Genomic DNA, 14442 nt, shown 5'->3' with positions numbered 1-14442 from the left:
GGTGTTGGGTATATGGAATGAGCTGCCAGAGAAGGGGGTAGAGGCAGGTACAATTACAACATTTTAAAGATAGTGCATGGATAGGAAAGGTTAAGAGGGATATGGGCCAAATGGGACTAGTTCAGGTCAGCAACTTGTTCAGCATAGACAAGTTGTGCTGAAGGGTTTGTTCCCATGCTGCATACCTCATTGACTTTATATGTACCCTTATTCATTAAAGCTGTTTTTTTTCCCCCATTCTAATGAGTGGATTCCTTATTCCTTTGTCAGATCGAACTCAGTATAAATTCCCAAATCTAAGTTCTGGAGAATTGCAGAAAGTTTGCACTCTGTCAACATTAGAAGCTGGGCAGTTCCTAATGGAGCATGGTCAGAAAGCTTGTTCAAGTGTATTAACCCATCCAGTGCATAAGTAGTTGGAACCTTGTCCAGCCTGTAAGAGGGATGGCTGGTTCAGCAGAGTCTTTACTACCTTTCTCAGAAAATTCCAATCATTTTTTTTGATAAATGAGATCAACAGGAAAGTCAGCACTCGGAATTAATCAGAAGGGGCTGTGAATTGATGAGAGTGCATAGGCATAACTCATCATGGAAATGACAGATTTGATGAAATATGCAGATAAAAGAGAGATGGTAGAGACAGACTGGCGAATGAGATAAAGAGAGTAGAGATGGACAGCGACATCAGTGATTGGCAGAAGCAAAAAAAATCATGGGAAAAGTTAATGAGTGTAATAGATTGCAGATTCAATAGGTGGCAATAGGAGTGTGTGAAGATAATGGGGAAAAATCAAAAGTAATTGAATGCAGTATTAGAGAGGAAAAAATATAGTGTATGTGAAGTTTTGCATGTTCACTCTGGGAATGTATGGCCTTCCCTCAGGTGCTCTGGTTTCCTTCCACGTCCCAAAGATTTGCAGGCTGGTATGTTAGGAAGCTGCTGTAAATTGCCTTGGTATGAAGGTGATTGGTGGAACTGGAGGAGGGGAAGTATTTAAAGGGAATGTGTAGAGAATAAAATGGAATTAGTATGTGAAAGTGCTTGAAGGTTCTCGTGGGCGAGGTGGGATGCAGGACCCACTTCCAAGTTCTATGAATCTCTGAGTGTGACAATTTTATGTACAATCCAGCTGAGATCTTCAGGGAGGTTCCGGACAGAAGCAAACACAAAAGGGGTAGAAGAGAGCAAAGAGTGAATAACTGCACGCCAAAGAAAATAATGATAGAGATTCAAAGATTTCCTTTGGTGTGGTGGATGGAGAATATGCTATGATGCAAGGAATAGCAGATTTCATATTACATTATATAAAATACTAAAATCTTTTCTGCTATGACCTTGGATTCTTTAAAAACATATAGTTTCAAACTAGAAATCATAATATAGTTCCAAAATATATGCAATCCATCTAGAACATAATATTTGTATGAGAAATAGAGAGAGAACAATTTGCTTTGGAAAGGTACTTGTCAGCTGAGGAAAGTGAACATGGTAACTATCAGTATCTGCCATGTATTTGATTTGATAACTAGAAGTTATTAATAATAAGAAGAAATTTTCAATGAGATCCTCCACTCATTCTTCTAAACACAAGCAAGTGCAGGCCCAGAGCCATCAAACCCTTCTCATATGTTAACCCTTTCTTTCCTGGAAACACTCTCGTGAAACTCCTCTGGACCCTCTCCATTGCCAGCACTTCTGTTCTTAGGTAAACTGATCACAATACTCCAGGTGCAGTCTGACCAATGCCTTATAAAGGCTCATCATCACTTCCTTGCTCTTATACTCTAGTCTTCTTGAAATGAATGCCAACATTGCATTTGCCTTCCTTACCACTGACTCAACCTGCAAGTTAACCTTTAGGGAGTCCCATATGGGGACTCCCAAATCCCTTTGCAGCTCTGATTTTTGAATTTTCTCCATCTTTAGAAAATAGTCTACACCTTTAGTCCTTCTACCAAAGTGCATGACCATACACTTCCCAACACTCTGTTCAATCTGCCACTTCTTTGCCCTTTGCCCATTCTCCCAATCCATCCAAGACCTTATGCAGATCCCCTGCTTCCTCAACACTACCTGACCCTCCACTTATCTTTGTATCGTCTTTAAACTTGGCCACAGAACCATCAATCTCATGATTCAAACCATTGACATATAACGTGAAAAGAACTGGCCCAAATACTGACTCCTGCGGAACACTACTTGTCACCAGCAGGCCGCCTTTATTCTGACTCTTTGCTTCCTCTGCCAATCAGCCAATTTTCTATCCATGCTGGTATCTTTCCTGTAATACCACGGGCTCTCATCTTGTTAAGCAGCCTTATTTGTTTCACCTCATCAAAGGCTTCCTGAAAACCCAAGTAAACAATATCTACTGACTCTCTTTTGTCTATCGTACTTGTTATATCCTCAAAGATTTACGACAGATTTGTCAGGCAAGGTTTCCCCTTAAGGAAACCATGCAGACTTTGGCCTATTTTGTCATGTGCCTCCAATTGCCCAAAAACTTCATCCATGATAATGGTCTCCAGCAACTTCCCAATCACTGAAGTCACTCCAACTGGCTTATAATTTCCTTTATTTTGCCTCCCTCCTTTCTTAAAGTGTGGAGTGACATTTGCAATTTTCCAGTCCTCTGGAACCATTCCAGAATCTAGTGATTCTTGAAAGATCATTACTAATGCCTCCGCAATATCTTAAGCTACATTTTTCAGAACCCTGGGATGTAGTCCATCTGGTCCAGCCAAATTACATACTTTCAGACCTTTCCGATTCCCAAGCACCTTCTCCTTCGTAATAGCAACTATACTCATTTCTGCCCCATGACACTCTCTAACTCCTGGCATGCTGCTAGTGTATTCCACAATGAATACTGATGCAAAATAGTTCCAAAGTCCGTCCATCATTTGTTTATCCCCCATGACTACCTCTCCAGTGTCATTTTCCTGTGGCCCAATATAGACTCTCACCTCTCCTTTACTCTTTATATACCTAAAAAACTTTTGGTATCCTCTTTGAGATTTTTGGCTAGCTTACTTTCATTTTTTTCTCCTTATGTTTTCTTTTTAGTTGCCTTCTGTTGGTTCTTATAAGCTTCTAATCCTTTAACCTCATACTTATTTTTTGCTGTATTATTTCCCCTCTTTTTCTTTTATACTCTTTTTGACTTCCCTTGTCAGCCATGGTTGTCTCATTCTCCCTTTAGAATACTTTTTCATCTTTGGGATGTATCTATCCTGCACCTTCCAAATTGCCCTGAGAAACTCCAGCCATTGCTTTTCTGCTGTCATCCCTGCTAGAGTCCCCTTCCAATCAATTTTGCCGGCTCCTTCCTGATGCCTTTACTCCAGTGTAATACTGATACATTTGACTTTATCTTCTCCCTTTCAAATTGCAGGGTAAATTTTATCATTTTATGACCATTGCCTTTTCCCTCGGCTCAACCAAAAGCTGCTCTAAAAAGCCATCTTACAGGCATTGTTCAAATTCCTTCTCTTGGGATCCAGCACCAACCTGACTTTCCCAGTCTATCTCCATATTGAACTCCCCCATGACTATCATAATATTGTCCTTATTACATGCCTTTACTATTTCCTGTTGAAGTTTATATCCCAGATAGTGGCTACTATTTGAAGGCCTGTATTTCGCTCCCATCAAGGTCTTTTTACCCCTGCAGTTTCTTAACTCTACCCACACGGATTCTACATCTTTCAATCCTATGCAACCTCCTTCTAAGGATTTGATATAATTTTTAAATAATAGAGCCACCTCACCCCTTCTGCCTACTTGCCTGTCCTTTAGATACATTTTGTATCCATGCATATTAAGCTCCCAACTGCAATCTTCTTTCAAACATGTCTCAGTGATGCTCACATTATACCTGCCAATCTCTAACTGTGGTACAAGATCATCTACTTTATTCTGTATACTGCATGCATTCAAATGTAACACCTTCTGTCCTGTATTCATCACCCTTTTCAATTTTGCCCCCATGTTACACTTCAGCTCATCCCACTGACTGCAATTTTGCCCTATCATCTGTCTGTCCTTCCTCGCAGCCTCACTACATACTGCATCGACTAGTATACCAACTGCCCCATCCTCAGCCTTACCACTCTGGCTCCCAACCACCTGCCAATTTAGTTTAAACCCTCACCAACAGCTCTAGCAAGCCTGCCTGCAAGGTTGTTGGTCCCCCTCAGGATCAGGTATAACCCTTCCTTTTTATACAGGTCATACCTTCCCCAGGATAGATTCTAATGATCCAGAAATATGAAATCCTGTCCCCTGCACCAATTCCTCTGTATCATCATCCTTTTCCAGCCCTGACTAGTATGTGGTACTGGGAGTAATCCAAAGATTACCATCTTGGAGGACCTGCTCTTCAGCCTTCCTCTTTCTACCCATGTCATTGTTGCCAATGTGCACAGGGGAACCCTGCTTAATTCCCTTACTTCTCCTTGCTTCTCCTGGTGGTCATACATCTACTATCTGAAGCCTGCACTCTGGGAGTAACCACCTCAGTAAAAGTCTCATCAGTGAAGACCCGATCTAAGGCATCCCTGACCCTGGCACTGTGGAGGCCAAATACCATCTGGGTTTATTTTTTCATGTCCACATAATCTCTTGTTTGCTCCTCTAAATATAGAATCCCCAATCACTACTGCACTCCTTTTCTTGCCCCTTCCTTTCTGAGCTACAGAGCCAGACTCATGCCATAGATCAGCTTGTTGCAGTTTCTCCCAGGTAGGTTGTTTCCCCCCACCCCCAAACAGCATCCAAAGCAATATACTTATTATTAGGGGGAACAAGCACAGGGATACTCTGCACTGGCTATCTATTCCCTTTCTTAGATCCAAGCCTCTTGAGACAAAGCTGGACCACTCTAACGCTGGACCACTCTCACAATGGCTGCTTCACCTACACCTACCTTCTTTTGTTTGGCTCAAATAAAGCTCACTCTAGATGAGACATGCAGTTTTCAAATGGCTCCCGCCCTCCAAGATGTTGCTCTCTCACTCGCTACTTCAAACAATGACCCACTCTTTTGTATGATAATTAGTATATTATCAAATATACAAAATACCAATGTTACTAATCACCTCTATGAACAATACGTACCTCAAGTAACACACACAAAATGCTGGAGGGACTAACCAGATCAGGCAACATCCATGGAAATGAACAAACAGTTGATGTGTTGGCCGAGACCCTTGTACAGGACTCGAATGTTTACTGGAAAATCACACAGGACCCAGCTCCTTGGTGCCTAATGGTGGCAGGAACAAAGCCTTTTAGTGCGTTCCTTTGCATCTCCTCCAGCAGTCATCAGCATTACCTTAGAGACACTTTGTTGCAGTGGAAGAGCTGCAACCCTCGAGCACTTCAAAGAGTATCTGCCTTCCAGCAGCACCTCGATTTCAAATTCAGTTTATTGTGATTCAACCATACACATGCACACAGGAACAACATTCCTCCGGACCAAGGTGCTTAATACCTATAACTCTCACACACAACAAAAGTAATATTACTGCAAATAAATTAACAAATATTAAGTTGTATTTACGACACAAGTTAAAAAGTAAACAATATACTACTGGTGCTTCATATGTAATGAGACCTGGGTGGTGACAGGGAGTTCAGTAGTCTTACCTTCTGGGGGAAGAAGCTGTTTCCCATCCGAACAGTTCTTGTCCTAATGCTTCAGTACCTCCTGCCTGATGCAAGTGTTCAAAGAGATTGTTGGATGGATGGGAGGGCTCATTGAGAATGCTAACAGCACTGCGTATGCAGCGCTCCTGATAAATATCTTAGATCGGTGGAAGAGAGACCCTAATGATTCTCTCAGCAGTCCTCACCATCCTTTGCAAGGCCTTGCGGTCAGATGCCTTGCAATTCCCATACCAGATGGTGATGCAGCTGGTCCGGACACTCTCAATGGTGCTCCTGGAAAAATTGGTTAGAGTGGCAAGGGGGTGGGGGGGTGGGTGGAGGAGCCTTGCTCAACCCAGTCTTGTCAGGAAGTGCTTTCTTGACCAAAGAGGTGATGTTGGCGGACCAGATGAGATTGTTTGTTATATGCAATCCCAGAACCTTGGTACTCCTGACTGTCCCTGGAGGAGCTGTCTATATGCAGTGAGGAATGGTCAGCCTGCACCCTCTTAAATTCCACAATCATCCATTTGGTCTTGTCCACCTTGTGACTCAAGTTGTGCTCACACCATTCTACCAGTGGCTTTACCTCCTCTCTGTACACCGCCTTGCCGTCATTATTGATGAGGTCGACCCCTGTCACAAGATCATAAGACAGAGGAGCAGAAGTAGACTATCTGGCCTATCGAGTCTGCTCCTCCATTCAATCATGGCTGATCCTTTTTTCTGTATCCTCCTCAACCCCAGTTCCCGGCCTTCTCCCTGTAACCTTTGGTGCCATGTCCAATCAAGAACCTATCAATCTCTGCCTATAATACACCCAACGACCTGGCCTCCACAGTGGAACGTGGCAACAAATTCCACAAATTCACCACCCTTTGGCTGTGTTTTGAAAGGACACCCCCTCTATCCTGAGGCTGTGGCCTCTTGTCCTATACTCTCCCAGCATGGGAAACATCCTTTCCACATTTACACTGTCTAGGCCTTTCAACATTCGAAAGGTTTCAATGAGATCCCCCCTCATCCTTCTAAATTCCAGCAAGTACAGACCCAGAGCTATCAAACGCTCCTCGTATGATAACACTTTCATTCCTGGAATCATCCTTGTGAAACTCCTCCGGACCTTCTCTAATGCCAGCATACCTTTTCTAGGATGAGGGGCCAAAAACTGTTCATAATACTCGAGGTGAGGATTCACCAGTGTCTTATAAAGTCATGTCATCAGTGAACTTGATTCAGTTTGAACTAGATCTAGCAGTGCAGTCATGTATGTACACCAGCGGGCTGAGCATGCAGCCTTGGGGTCACCAGTGCTCAGCCTGATGAAGCTAGAGATGTTCCTGCCAACACGGACCGACTGTGGCCTTTCTGTCAAGAAGTCCAGGATCCAGTTACAAAGAGAGGTGCTGAGACCCAACAAAGACAGTTTACCCACCAGCTTCTGAGGGATGGTCATATTAAACACTGAGCTGCAGTCAATAAACAGCGCCCTAGTGTATGAAGCACAATTTTCTAGATGGGACAGGACGGAGTGGAGTGCAGAGGTTATGTCACCAGCAATGGATCGATTTGAGTGATAAAACAAACTGGAAAGGGTCCAATGTAGCAGGAAGATGGGATTTAATGCAATCCATAACCAACTGCTCAAAGCACTTCATTATTATTGAAGTCAGTGTCACTGGACAGTAGTCAAGAGGCAGGTTGTTGCCACTCTCTTGGTGGGATAATGGTGGCTGCCTTGAAAGCTGAGGGGACAGTGAACTGTTCCAGAGACGTCTGTTAGAGCCTCCGTCAACTGGGCTGCACAGTCCCTCAGCGCCTGACCAGGTACGTTATCAGGCTGCGCAGCTTTACATGGGTTGAGCCTGGCTAGGGTCTTCCTGACATCATGATCATCAAACCTGATGCTTGTCCCTGGGAAATGCCTCTGTTCTGCAGCTGCTTGAGCCAAACCTCAACAAGGACTCATGTGCCCTCTTCTAGACCTCCTTCGCAAATGCACATTTCACAAAGAGATGGACAACTGCAGTACCTTGTCCTCATTTTTTGAGCCACCTTGAGGGTAGTGCACATCAGGAGTAACATTTCAATATTGCAGGAAGGATCTGAACGGGAACAGCCTTCTCTCTGCCAACCAAAACAGGTCCTGGTATTTGTTGGCAAGTTTGGGTGATAAAACATACTGCCAAACAATTTTGACCATTTGTTTAGGAAGCCATTCCATAGGAACCATAATGTTCTTCTCCCTCAAAGATGTTCTGTGCTGACCACTGTTACGTACCCCGTAACTGGGTTGCCAAACCAGCAGAAATGGATCACTCAGTTGGAGTCTGGAGTACTAGAACTAAGAAAGTTTTATTAAAGAAATAAGCAACACAGTAATCGAAAGGATAATAAATGCAACAGTTCAGCAATGATAAACACACATGTGCACAGAATTAAGATAACAGCATCAATCAAGCTCTATCGTTGTCTAGGGGTAAATGACCAAATTTCAAAGTGACTCAAAGTTCAGTCCAGTTTAGTAGTTCAGTTCGCAGTAATCGTTGCCATGGCGATGGACAACGTAGGGGGAGAGAGAGAGGGAACAGGAACAACTGATCATTCAGACACGGCTTCCACTCACAGACCTGCGATATTGCTCACAAGCAGCTTTCGGGCGGGTCCTTGGTGATGTCACCTGAGGTCACCGACTGTGACCCCTCCTCCAGATGCGGTCGATCCTCTGCAGTGAACCCGGCACCCAGGCAAGGGCAGACACACACCAGGTTCCCGCTGATCGTACCTTTCCACCCTGGCCGTTGTCTGGTACTTCCCACCGACCCGTGAGAGGCGTACCGCTTCCAGGGTCTCGTTACCTCGGGTGGCGTGTGTGTTGCCTTAGTGAACCGGTCCCTTTTTATCCCCCTGCTGGGGTATCGCCTGTCCATCACTTCAAACAGTTCAGGGTTCGAAGGGGGAGCCGCTCCAGACAGCTCTGTCTCCCGTCCCTTCATTACACATCTCCAGACGTTGCTCCATTGTTCCTTATCTCTCCTTCCCCCTGAGGACAGGTGGCAGACCAACTGCTGATGCCACTGATGCTAACCCAGGCCAGCAAACATCTTAATTTTATGTGTATTCTCGTCACACCACTACCTGATGATCTTGTGGTCAAAGGTATTTTGCCAAAGGATTTGCACCATAAAGGACAGGTAGTGTACCAGAGTCCAACTGAAAAGAACATTAAATGGCAATGAAGCCAGACATCCTTCACAGCACTGAGGACAGACAGAATCTCAGCACATACTGACACTGGGTGTACTTGGGTTCTATGTACAACTTAATACAGCCACACACTGGCTGGCTGGAGACATGCATCGTGACCTTTTGGAAGTGCTCCTAATGTTAACAATTCAGCCCCGGATAAAGCATGCTCTTAGAGAAACAAACAACGTTGCTCCTCTGATGGGATTGTTTGAAGCATATTACACTTGTCATGAATGAAACGCTTCACCTTGAATTTTAGTACTATTTATTTCCTACACCAAATGCATTTAAGTCTGTGTCAGAAATGCAATCATCAAAACTGAAATGCTTTTTATCCAAAAAAAAAACAACTTTTAAACTATGTTTCCATCATTCAAATTCAGGATCCATGGGCTTAAACTGAACCATTTGAAATGACAAAGTCTTCTGTCACAGCCAAATATAAACAAAGGAGAATGCAGATATGTTTTTTTCCCTTAACAATCATGAAAAATGTACAACTTAAATAGAGAAAAAATGCAAAGTGGGAGTTATGGATCACTTTCAAGTCTTACTAAATGGGAGTCCCAAGGATCTGTATCAGGACCTCAGTTATCTTAATACCTCAAGGAAAGTTCAAATGGTAAAAATATCTGTGAATATCATGACACAAAGCTAGATCGACAATAAGGAAGAAAGAAAGATGCAGAGTCTGCAGAGAACTGATAGGCTAATGAGTCAGCAGGATTGCTGTGGCTGGAGTGTAAGACTGGGGATGAGGATATTCACACGGGTAGGAACTGTAGTAAAATAAAACTGCCTAACAATTCCAAAAAATAGCAGATTTTTTATGCACAATGCAATAAAACTTTATTTGAAATCCCACCTGTGAAGATCATCATGTATTCTATGGTATATTACAACCAGACTTAAATTGTACCTTAGTCCTTCTAATGCAGAGGTTTCCAACCTTTTTTTATGCCATGGGTCCCTACCACTAACTGAGGAGTCTGTTGGGAACCCCTGTTCTAATGTGATGTGCACTTACACAGGGTGCACACTAGAATGAACTTAGATTTCCAACCTTGAAAATGCACCTGGCAAGTAGCATCAACCTCAACTACAGGAGAGGGGTTCAGCAGATGGAATAGATATATATTGAGAGGGAGGAGGCTGAAGTGGGACCGCAGGGGTGAAGTTTTCGCACAAGTTTTTCCAAACAGTAGTTGGTATCTGGAATGGGTTGTCTACAGGAAATGTGCTTCGTAAAGGAATATGTGACTGCCAGCCCCCATTGTAATGAACATTGTGCAACAATAAGAGTAGCAGAGACGAGTCAACTGCAAATGGTAGACTACAACAAATGTATCAGGACTGAGCTCACTGAAAATAATAGCTTCGTCTTGTTTTTATGTATAAAAAGAATGCTTTGTAAATGGTGTGTTGGAGGTCTCCTACCATCCCTGATGGGAGCGGAGGTGAACTTTCCCCTTGCAAGTAATAAAAGATCAACTCAGTGTTTGTATTGTGCTTTCGTGAGACTTTGTGGAGAAATACTTGACAGCACGATGGGCAACATGGACATGGTGGATGGACCGAATGGTCTGTTTCTCTGTAGTACAACTCCGTGACTCTATGAACCTATCTGTCAGCAAAATGATGGAAGCTATCATTAACCAAACAACACTTAATCTTCAATAAATACTTGTTGATGGTCACCTTGGATTCAGCTAGATTAACTCAACTCCAGACCTCATCACAGTCTTATTCCAAACATAGGATACAGAGCTGCATTACAAACTGCCCTTGGCTATTATAACAGACCCTCCCATCAAGTTGGACAATAGTTTCTGCATTGAAACACCACTACCTCTCCAAGTTATACACACCATCCCAACTCAGAGATATACCAATGTCCCTTCTAGATTGCTGAGTCCAGATGCTGGAGTTCCCTCCACAACTGCATCGTGGAACTGCTTTCAAAGGAAGAACTTCAGCCATCACTCAAGGCGGCTCACCACAACCTCAATAGCAATTAGGCATAGGCTAAGAATTCAATCTCATTAATGCTCACATCCTGTTGAACAAATAATAAAAAAATCTTGTCTGCATCCCTTGATAAGTGTTGATTCAGGCTATGTTTTTGTGTTGAAGACTGTCTAGGGCAGGGGTTCCCAACCTGAGGCCCACGGACTCCTCGGTTAATGGTTACAGAAAACTAAGATTTCCAGATATACCAATGGGATCTTTTGTGCTCACCTGAGAGAATAAAGAGTATCCGGTTTGAACATTTTAATTCTTTACCACTTCCCTCAAGTTGTTACCACCACCACCAATCGCTCTTCCTGCCTTTCATATCACTAAAACTAGCCTACATAGTCATTACTTGTCATCTATTTGCAAACTCATCTGATTATATTTGCTCCCCTGCCACCATCCCCGCAACTTCCAACTATCTCTTATCTGTACACTACTGCTACTGTTGTGCAGTTGGAACTTCAAAGGTAATTCTTTACCAAGATGTCCACAGTTCAGCAATTCTCTATCATTTAGGATCAGAATCAGGTTTGATGTTACTGACACAAGTCATGAAATTTTGTTTTGTGGTGGCAGTACACTGCAGGCATAAGAAATTACTATAAATTACAAGAGGTAAGTAAATAAATATTAAACATGTCAATTGTTTATCCCCATCCATAGACGATTGCCCGATTTGCTGAGTTCCTCTAGCATTTTGTATGTTTTGCTGCAAACTCATCAATAAGGAGTGCAAAAGAGGAATGATGAGGCAGTGTTTATGAATTCATGGAGCATTGCATTTAGAAATCTGATGGTGGAGGGGAAAATACCGAAAATACTAAGCAGATCAAGCAACATCCAAGGGGAGAGAGTTGATGGTTGTTGACCTTTCATCAGTATCTGGAAAATTTTAAAATGGAACATGAGTGAAGTTGTGGAGAAGTGTGGGGAGAGGGATGGGTGAACAAAAGGAAGTGTTTGGGTTGAGACCAAGAGGGATTGAATGACTCAAGTGGTGTGGAGATGGCTAAGGGAACATGCTAATGACAGATGATCTGGAGGAGGTGTAAGTAGAAGGAAATGAATCAGAATGAGGTGGGAGAAAAAGACAAGCGGTGGGACTGTGAGATACATTTAAAGCGTTCTGTGAGTACTAGAATTCCACACGTCCACTCCCCAAAACCTTTCTTCACTGCATGATAGAGACGTTTGACTGAAGGCACAGGAAGCTCCATGTTCCTTGCATTCTTTCCAGCTTACCCCATTGATAGCATGGCAGATCTACATTTACATTCAGCGCATACATTTTTAAAAGGGATGTTAATGCATAACTTAGCCTTCACCATCAGATAGCACTTGACTCGTTCCTCGTTTACTCTCAGGGGAATGAACCTGGGAGTGCATTCACTTGCTCAATGAATATTAACACCGTTCTCTCACTAACAGTGCACAATATGCTTCATTGACAGGAACATATTTTTGTATAGGGTATATTAGCTGTAGCATTTGATACTGAAACTAGTATTACTTTATACATGTTTAGAAAATATAAAAATCACCAGCTTAGTGGTGAGTTACCCCATTTAATCTTACCCTCTCTCTGGTAATTGTTGACAATTAAAATCTTCATTAGGTTCTCTTGGAGCTGTGCATTGCCTTCTTCCTTCACTTCAGCAGCTGATAAATCAGAACCATCATCCTTATAAAAACCAATGGACTTGCCATTCTACGCATGTTTTTCCAGCTGAAGTTTTAAGCCATTGGATTCCAGTAACCGGATCTTTGTCCACTTTTTTTTATATAACATTAGAAGGTCAAAGTTTTCTTGAAATAATTGCTGCTGGCATTTACTGATGATCCCTTTTTTCTCTCCTGGTTGTGTGATTTCACGTCAGAAAATCTGCAGCAAATAAAAGTAATGCACCATTGCCTACACAAGCCATTCACTGATTATAGATGATGTCTGATTAATTGCAAATGGCCCGGACTGCAACATTAATTCCATTTTGTTACAATCTTTTATCTCATGCTGATACTCCCACGTTATTGCTTATATTAAAATCTCACACAATTTTGTATCAATGCAGCTTTCTTTGGAAATATAACCAATAATTCCCATAATAATCTCTGCTGCATAATTTATGAGAGAATCATTTACTTCCCCTCTTACCTACCTGGCAATTGGAATTTGTATCGTTTACAATCAAAGATAATTACCGCAGTCACAAAGATGCTGTTAAAATATGTTATTAGCTATGGAAAAGAGCCTGTCTTAGGACACCTCAAAGCCAGTGCATTAACTTCTGAAGTGCAGCCATTGTTCGATTAGGACAGCTGATCTGAGTAATGTAAAATTTCACAAATGGCAGAGACAAACTAGTGATGCTAGTAGAAGGACAGTTAGTAGGAACATCAGAGTGACAGAGTGACATCATCAAACAGCGCACCTGGGCACTTTAGTACCTCACGCAAAAGAAAGCAGGGGTTAAGAATCTGAAAAATCGCTCTGGAAATGTTATTGTGGAGTGCAAGCGATTTGGTGCTGTCCACTAACAATTGTGACTATGCTTTCCACTGCTAACCCTGCCATGCATTGCTTCAACACTTCTGCAAGCTCCAGTTATAGGCAGCCCGCTCCTTTAAAGTGGAGGTGGTTTGTGGCTGAAGGTTATTCTTCCTATTCAAGGACCAGAGGGCACAGCTTCAAAATTGACCGACATCCCTTTAGAACAGAGATTAGGAGGAATTTGTTTAGCCAGTGAGTGGTGAATCTGTGCCACAGATGGCAGTAGAGGCCAAGTCATTGGGTATATTTAAAGTGGAGGTTGATAGGTTCTTGATTAGTAAGGGCGTCAAAGGATACAGGGAGAAAGCAGGAGAATGGGATTGCCGGGGATAATAAATCCGCCATGATGAAATGGTGGAGCAGACTCAATGGGCCAAGTAGCCTAATTCTGCTCCCGTGTCTTCTATCTTATGGGTCTGCAGTTCACATGGGACCCTATAATGATTGGTGAAGTACAGAAGGTGAGGAGGGAATGGTGGGTGATGGAGTGGGTTTCAGTGATGTCAGAAGCTGTAGCAGAAACCATGGTCAGGGAATGAGAAGCCAGAGAGATATCCTACATCAAAGTAGGTCCGGAGTCCTTCAGATGTGACCAGAAGGAGATGGAGCAAATAGCACTGGAAACTGATGCCAACAGCCAGTGAAGATTCAAGGGCAGAGAATGTGTTTTCGCATACTCCATCATTAGCCTTGGCTCTGCTTACTCCCCATCACTCAATTGTGTGACTTGTGCTTCACGCTCTTAACATTTTCCCAGTTGACAATGTGTGCAGCAGGCTTGTCAGCAAAGTGTCCTTCAACACGCAATGTACCATGATCTGTGGACTTCTCCTGGATGAACCAATCCCAGCACAGAGCAGACCCTTCAAGGATCACAGCATCTGTCGAGGAAAAAAGGTCAGCTAGTAGTTAACCTGCAAGAAGTTAATGATTACTTCAATGACATTGCAATTGAGCAGGTTGGTGTATGAATCCCTTC

The sequence above is a fragment of the Mobula hypostoma genome, chromosome X2 (assembly GCF_963921235.1).
Source record: "Mobula hypostoma chromosome X2, sMobHyp1.1, whole genome shotgun sequence".
NCBI lineage: Eukaryota > Metazoa > Chordata > Chondrichthyes > Myliobatiformes > Myliobatidae > Mobula > Mobula hypostoma.
This window is presented reverse-complemented; position numbering follows the sequence as displayed.